The sequence below is a fragment of the Otolemur garnettii genome, unplaced genomic scaffold (genome assembly GCF_000181295.1).
Source record: "Otolemur garnettii isolate 467f Iridium unplaced genomic scaffold, OtoGar3 scaffold00090, whole genome shotgun sequence".
In the NCBI taxonomy this organism is placed as follows: Eukaryota; Metazoa; Chordata; class Mammalia; order Primates; family Galagidae; genus Otolemur; species Otolemur garnettii.
The window spans coordinates 340,435-348,927 of NW_003852485.1; the positions used below are offsets into that span (position 1 = coordinate 340,435).

Genomic DNA, 8,493 nt, shown 5'->3' on the forward strand with positions numbered 1-8,493 from the left:
AAAAAAAAACCTGATTAAAAAATGGGACAAAGACCTTTACAGATACCTCCACAGAAAGCTAAAGATGGCTAACAGGCTTATGAAAAGATACTCCACATCATATGTCATCAGGGAAATGCAAATTAAAAGAACAATGAAATACCACTATATATCTATTAGAATGATCAAAATCCAGAAGGCCGACAACATTAAATGTTGGCAAGGATTTGGAACAACAAAAGCTCTCATTCATTGCTAGTGGGAACACATTGGAAAAGAATTTGGTGGTTTCTTACAAAGCCTTTATCCAAAGAAGCTGAAAATCTTTGACCATACAAAAAAAAAAAAAAAAAAAAAAACCCCTGTGCATGAATTTTATAGCAGCTTTTTTCATAACCATTTGGGAGAGGAATATTAATCTGGGGGCATGGGTGGGAGCAGAGAGTATATAGGGAATCTCTAGACATTCCTTTCAATTTTGCTGTAAACCTAAAACTGTTCTAAAAATCCCAAGTGTTTAAAAAAAAACAATGTTGTATTGTCATGTTTAACTCAATTATTATAAGAAAACTATTGGTCAAAATGTTATATATGAGAAGACTGTTATGTTTGTGGAAAAAAATTAAACTATATTTTGGTGTTGACTTTTAAAAGTAATCCCAATATTCAAGAAAACCAGGTAAAATCTCTGTAATTTGGCAAATTGATGTATAAACATCCATGATTCAGAAGAACAGGGAGAAATTGAGACAGCCATATTCTCTTGCTCTCACAGGAAAAGATAATTTTCTTGCAGTATCTGACTGAAATGTATGGAGAACATTTAAGTATGGCTAGGAAATGGAAATAGAAAAAATGAGGACATCTTAATTCATGGGAAATTTTCCAATGAAGTTCTACTTCATTTACCAACCATTTAACTTCAGCAAGTACATTTAGTGAAATGCACTACTAGTTGGGGAAAAACTAAATGGGTGTTCTCAGACTGTGGACTTTAACCATTTTAATCGTATTCACGTGAGGACATGTTGAAAATACAGGTTCTTGGGCTTCAGACAAGTTGCTCTGAAGTCAAATCTCTAGGGATTGGTTGGTGAAATTACATGTTAACAAGCTTCTTAGGTTTTTCTTGTGTATTCCAACTTATATATAGGGTAATTTTTTTGTTGTTGTTGTTATTTATTTACTGGTTATGTATTGTTTGGCAAAAAAAACCCAGATAACGTCTTCAACGCCTTGAAACTAGACATGGGATTCCCTTAGGCGGCTGGCGTTTCCGAGGCAGGTCGGTGCGGATCAAGGGCAGGAGGGGCGGGCCGAGGGTGGGCGGGGCTGGGGCGGGACCGAGGTGGGGCGGGGCGGGGCGAGAGTGGGTGGGGCGAGGCAGGTTGGGGCGGGGCCGAGGTAGTGAGAGACCAAAGTAGGGCCGGGCAGGAGGGGCCCCGGCCTGGCCTTGCCGGTTGGAGTGTGAGGAGTTAAATGGTTCCGTGCGCAGGCGCTGCCCTCTGAACTGGAAAGGAAAACAACTTCCGGTTTGAGTCAGTGGGCCGGGTGCCGGGGACCTGACGCTTGGAAGACTGTAGCAGATCCCTGAACTGTGAGTAAGAAACTTGGTGAGTGAGTGTGGCCGAATCTCCGGCGACGGAAAACTCGCGTGTGTGAGCGAGGGGGACGCGCTGGCAGTATGGGCGCCGCAGGGAAAGAAGGCGAGTAACAGTGGAGACAACTAGTTCGCAGACTGCGGAGGGATTTTGTGCGAGAGGAACTGTGGGGTCCGCGGACCGGAGTAGACTTAGGGGCTTTCCCGACCCGCGTGTCAAAACAGCAAACACCGCACCCGCCCTGACGGCTGCGGAGGAGGAACCTGGCCAGTCTCGGCGGCGGCGGTTCTGGGTGACTTGACGCCTTTGCCTGAGAAATGGGGCGGCAGGGCCTGCGACGTTGGGGCGAGCGGTGGACCACTTCACGAGTGGCCTCGACTTTCCTGCGGGAGAGGGGCTGGCTTCCAGAATCAAGTAGTATCGTGGTTACTCTTTGGAAAACTTCATAGGTTCTTTTTGTTGTTTTTCCCAAGGTGGTTGCACAATTCCGCTCTTTGCTTTCCTGTGTAGGGTGTCATCACAGCCTGGTCAGTGTGAAGTTTTGTAACTTCCCAGAGGCTCACGGAGAGAATGGGTGGCCAAGGCGGGAAGGGCAGAGGCAAACCTCGCTCACAGTGGACACCCAGGCGGTAGAGTCCCCTTCCTGGTGTAAAGTGACTTGCTTGCCTACCGGCATAAAAAGCTGTGGTTGTCAAGAAATAGCGAGAATGGCTCGGCGCCTATAGCTCAACCGGCTAAGGCGCCAGCCATGTACACCTAGGGTGGCGGGTTCGAATCCCCAGCCCGGACCCGCCAAACAACAATGATGGCTGCAACCAAAAAATAGCCGGGCGTTGTGGCGAGCGCCTGTGGTCCCAGCTACTTGGGAGGCGGAGGCAGGAGACTCGCTTGAGCCCAGGAGTTGGAGGTTGCTGTGAGCTGTAAAGCCACGGCACTCTACCCAGGGGGACAGCTTGAGGCTCTGTCTAAAAAAAAAAAAAAAAAAAAAAAGAAATAGCGAGAAGAGGGGAAGAGATAATGAAAGACAAGTCACGCTGTCTTACTGTTAATGCTACAACAAGCCAAAATAAAGCAGTCTTGCTACGTAAAGCATCACTTATCTCATAGGATAACTTTTGACTAATTTTCATAAGGGAGGAATGGTAGTAAAGAAAGTTAAGTGACTTGAACGAAAATAAAATGACCCCCACTCCACGACTGGAGTACATATACAAGAGGTAGCAGGGAAGCAAGCAGTGTATTTCAGTGGGACCCTCAAATGATAGAACCATGTATAAAACCGAAAGTAAAGCCCTTCAGTCTCTTCTCCAGCAATATATAATCCAAGACCTTACACACTGTCCTGTGTGTGCATGCATAATCATGTTATTTCTCTTTCTTATGGAAAGGAGATTATCTATACATACTGTTCTATGATCTGTTTCAGATTAAAACCAAACGGTGGAAATCTTGCCACGTGTAGCATTATTCTGTTGTAATGTCAGTGTATTATTCATTTGTGAGGTACCATAACATAGTTAACCATCGACTAATGTGTCCTCTCCATGTATATTATTTTTCAGAGTTATCTTTTTCTCATTAGAATACAGATATATTAATCTCTTGTGAAATATATGACATTTTCAAGAACTATCAGTTTTTGGTGTAAAATGCCAGGTTTTATGTCTCCTTTAAGAAGGCGGTTCTCATTCAAAAATTATTAAAAGCTTCCCCTATTATCTGTTAATTCTTTTCTCATGATTTATTCATTAAAACATCTGAAATTTCTGTACATTTTATAAAATAGAGATTTAATTTTTTTCTTTTTCATATGAATGAGTAGCTATTTTTCTAGTAATCGTTTGTTGAAATTGGTTCTTTCTCAACTGACTGGGAATACCTCCTTAATATAGTAAATTCCCATGTGTACATGTGTCTTTTTTTTTTTTAGATTCATCTGTTGCTTTGATCAATTTGTCTCTCCGTTAAACAAATATCAATCTGCTTTGATTGTGGCATTTTTTTAGTAATTCAAACAGCAAGTCCGTGTTTTTTTTTTCCTTTTCAAAATTTTCTTGAATATTATTGCATTCTCTTTCAGACAAGATTTAAAATAAATTGTTTTTTCCATTAAAATAATTCTTTTGATTTTAACCATTATATTTTCTAATGCACATTTTGTGATTGGTATGTAGATGAGTGCTTATGTTAACATATCTGGCCAATTTTCTAAATTTATAATTTAATACATTGTTTCTCTTGAACTTTCTAGGAAAACAATTGTCTAAGTGTAATAATTATATCTCTTTCCTTGCTTTAATGAATTTCTAGCTTCTCCAGAGCAGTAATAAATAATAACAATCATTTTGGTCATCTTTATGTTTCTTAGTTTGGAGATTTTTTACTATGTTATCATTATATACAAAGTTTACTACTGATTCTAATAAATTCTGTTTATCAAGGACATTTCCTTTAATATTTTCAGCTTATTTTTATAGGATTTGTATGAGAAGCAGTATGTGGATTGTGTACAAAGTCATTTTTATGATTGGGGAGTGCAGGTATATTTGCATTGGCTTGCACTTTGAGAACAATTAAATAATAAATGTTCCATGTTCATTTGGTAGATATATTTCTTGTGTTGAGATAGTGTCTTTTCATTACCTCTTTCTGTGTTGGAGACAGGCTCTTACTGTGTTGCCTAGGCTGGACTGCAGTAGCTCAGTAATATAGCTCATTGCAACCTCAGACTCCTGGGCTCAAATGATCATCCTGCTTTAGCTCAGCCTTCTGAGTAGTTAGGGGCTATAGAGGCGCATTATTATACCAGCTTTTTTTTTAGGGGGCAAGGAGAGACAGTGTCTTCTCCCTGTGTTCCCTAGGCTGATCTTGAATTCTTGGCCACAAGCAGTCCTCCTGCCTTGGTCTCCCAAACTTTGGGAGTACAGTTGTGAGACACTGTGCCCAGCTTCATCTTTCTATTACTTCTTTACTGAATGTCTTTTTTTGTTGCTGTTTTGCCTATGGTTTTCCTTCTTTTTTTCTGTTATCAAGAGAAATTACATTGTTTATTATTTAATTTTTTTTTTTTTTTTTTTGAGACAGAGTCTCAAGCTCTCACCCTGGGTAGTGTCACGGTGTCATAGCTCACAGCAACGTCTAACTCTTGGGCTCAGGTGATCCTCTTGCCTCGGTTTTTCTATTTTTAGTAGAGACAGAGGTCTCACTTTTTGCTCAGGCTGGTCTCGAACTTGTGAGCTCAAGCAGTCTACCTGCTTCAGCCTCCCAGAGTGCTAGGGTGATATTTAAATTTTTTAAACACGTAACATAAAATTTACTCTCTTGGACATTTTTAAATATACAGCTCAGTAGCATTAAGTATATTCATGTTGTGCAACAGAGCTCAAGAACTTTTACATTTTACAAAACTGAAATTCTGTACCCTCTAAAATACAGCTGTCCTTTTCTTCTCTGACCCCTAGTTCACTGTAACCTGCATTGTATTTTCTGTGTCTATGAATCTGACTAGTTTAAAAACCTAATCTGAGCATAATCATACAGTTTTTGTCTTCTTGTGACTGTTTTATGTCATTTATCACCATGTCTTCAATGTTATCCATGAGAAGCATGCAATAGGATTTCCTTTCTTTTTAAGCCTAAATAACTCCACTGTATGTATGTATATCTATATATCTATATATATCTCATATTTTCTTCATTCATTCAACAATTGATAGACATTTGGGTTGTTGTCACTTGGATATTGTTAATAATGCTGCTGTCAACATGAGTATGTAAGCATCTTTTCAAGATTGTTTTCAGTTCTTTTAGATATACACCTAAAGTGGTATTGCTGGATCTTATAATGATTCTTTTGTTAATTTTTTGCGAAACTGCCATACTATTTCCATAGTGCTTGCATCACTTTCCAATTCCATTGATGGTGCTCAAGGATTCCAATTTCTCCCCATCCTCAGTTGATATCTTTTGTTTTTTGATGGTAGCCTTCCTAATGCATGTGAGGTGATGGTGTATGTGGTTTTGATTTGCATTTCTTTGATGAATAGAGATGGTGAGCATCTTTTCATATGCCTCTTGGTCATTTATATACCCTCTGTGGAGACATGTCTATTCTAGCCCTTTGCCCATTTTTTTTTTTTGGTTTGTTTTTAGAGACAGAGTCTTACTTTATCACCCTTGGTAGAGTAATGTGGCATCACAGCTCACAGCAACCTCCAACCCCTGGTCTTAAGCTATTCTCTTGCCTCACCCTCCTGAGTAGCTGGGACTCCAGGCACCTGCCACAGTGCCCACCTATTTTTTTGTTGCAGTTTGGCTGGGCTGGGTTTGAACCCACCACCCTTGGTATATGGGGCCAGGGCCCCACCAACTGAACCACAGGCACTGCCCTCTTTGCCCATTTTTAAAGCAGGTTATTCCACTGTTGTTATGGAGTTTTTAGGATGTTTTTGGAAGAGGGATTTTTTTTCACTCTGTTGCTGTGAGTAGGGTGCACAGGCATCATGGTAGCTCACTGCAATCTCAAACTCCTGGCCTCAAGCGATCCTCTTGCCTCATCCTCCTGAGTAGCTAGGACTACAGGTACTGGCCACCATGCCAAGCTAATGTTTATCTTTTTAGTAGAGATGGGGGTCTCACTCTTGATTAGGCTGGTTGAGTTCTTATATTCTGGGTATTAACCTCTTAACGAATGTTATGTTTTGTTAATATTTTTCCCATATCAGCTTGGCGCCCTTAGCACAATAGTAGTACAGTGGTTACGGGACCAGCCACATACACAATGTTGGCAGGTTCAAACCTGGCCTGGGCCAGCTAAACAACAATGGCAAATGCAATTTAAAAAAAAATAGCCAGGCATTGTGGCAGTCCCCTGTAGTCCCAGCTACTTGGGAGGCTGAGGCAAGAGAATCACTTGAGCCCAAGATTTGGAGGTTGCTGTGAGCTGTGATCCCATAACACTCTACCAAGGGTGACATAGTGAGACTCTGTCTCAAAAAATATATGCATTTTTCCCATTTCATGGATGTCTTTCACTCTGTTGATGGTGTCCTTTGACACACACAAGTTTTTTAAGTTAGATATAGTACATTTGTCTATTTTTGGTTTTATTGCCTGTGCTTCTGCTGTCATATCCAAGTTGACAAATTCGATGGCATGAAGTTTTCCTCCTTGGAGTTGATAATTTTGAGTTTTATGTATAGTTTTCTTTAATTTCTTTTGAGTCAGTTTTTACAAATGTTAAAAGTCTGAATGGCTTTTTGGTATCTCTCAGAACTTATCATAGGTGCTTTTTAAAAATCTATTATGATAGTGAATTATTTTACTTTATTTTCAGCTTGTGAACCAATTTCATGGTATCATATTTATGCATACATTGATTCCCTTTTGGTAAGATCTTTATTTAAAATCAGTAATTTATATTTATGTATGGTCATCATCTATTTCTGTTATCTTTACCAGGTTTACATATCAAGAGTATTCTGGTGTCCTAAAAAGAACTGGAAAGAATTCCTCCCTCTGCTCTGAAGTAGTTTAACATAAGAACTCTGTTCTTTGAAGGACTGATAGAATTCACCTGTGAAACAGTTTGGGTCTGAGAGTACATTTTCTTAAGACAACAACAATATTCGCAAATTAGTCCAGAACAAAAATAAAAAACTCCTTAGAGAAAATACAAGTAAATTAAGAAGTCTGGAACACCATTAAGGCTGAGAAGAAAGAAATACTGCTGTACTGATCTTGGTCATTTCTTTTCTACACACACAACTTTTTTTTCATGGGCAAGGAAAAATGCTGTAGGTAGTCCAAGGCTAAGTAAAATGCAGTGTCCTCTTCTGCAGTTATTGTTACAAAAGAAAGAGTGTAGCTTCTTCAGAGGCAAGTTAGTTTATGCCATGAAAGAAACCAAGAGTGAAACTCAATTGGGAAAGCATTGGTTTCACTTTGGTGTCACTAGCTTCCCAATTTTGCTGGGAAATTCTTACTTTAGAGGTAATAACCAAGCTGACATTTTACTATAGCCAAATCCCACAGAGAATTTCAAAATGAGTGGGTGAGAAAATATACCAGCTTAACATGCTTGTACTTATTTAATATGAAGTGAAAATCATTAACACGGTTCATTTATGTGTGTGGTGTGTGCATGCACATGGAGCTGGCCTGACATCTAAGGAATAAAGCCAATCATCTAATGAAAGCCCACTTTTTTCCTTGACTAATGCTTTACTGTTAATACTTAGATAATAGTGTTAGAGAATCTGTGGTAGTATTAGTAGCTTTTATATATTATTGATGTTGTGGTCCTGCCCCAGAGCAGTGTCCATTGAGACCTTTGGGAACTGGCAGTGGTCGACTGAAGAAATACAGAGTTAGAAGAGACAGTAAAGAAAGACAAGAGACATAGAGTAGAATTAAAAGTGGGAGTTCAGGGGTCCATTGCCCATCCTGGGATTCTGGCAATGGACCAGGGTGTTTGCTCCAAACAGATTATATTGAAGTCTATTTGCCCAGAGGGTAAGATGAGGGAGGGAACAAAGACATTAGCAGATTGATCCTATCAGCTCCTATTGTTATTATTAATCTTAAGGGTAACCTTCTGAAATCTGAGCCTTGTATTGAGGGAGAGCCTTCTGCTTGAGGTCACACACACAGATTTCTAGGGAGGTATTAAGCTCTGCCAGTTCTCTGTGGGGTAAAAAAATGCCACCAGCCTTAGTCTTCTCTGAGGGATCAGTAGAAGGGAGGCATTTTTCTCCCATCACCACCACAGAGGATTTTCCTCTGCCATAGGGATGTAAGCTTTTCTGCCCATAGTTCAAAGCTTGAGCTACTCCCTTGGTCGCTGCTCCAGGCAAATGCAAATCTCCACAGTAGGTATCTGCTTTGCCTGTTTAATGAGCAGGAAACGCCCTAG

At 40.0% G+C, this 8,493-nt stretch overlaps 1 protein-coding gene across 4 annotated transcripts in view; it reads left to right on the forward strand.

Moving 5' to 3' along the window:
* TANK (TRAF family member associated NFKB activator) overlaps window positions 1-8,493 on the forward strand; it is a 93,453-nt gene that overhangs the window by 14,021 nt on the left and 70,939 nt on the right. Inside the window, exon 1 of one of the 4 annotated variants that reach the window (XM_023516338.1) lies at window positions 1,410-1,592. The exons of 2 other annotated variants lie outside the window; for them this stretch is intronic. The gene's annotated coding sequence lies outside the window, so the exon portion shown is untranslated. Of the gene's footprint in view, window positions 1-1,409; window positions 1,593-8,493 lie in introns of those variants that run through there. One more of the 4 variants, XM_003795136.3, reaches the window with a different exon arrangement.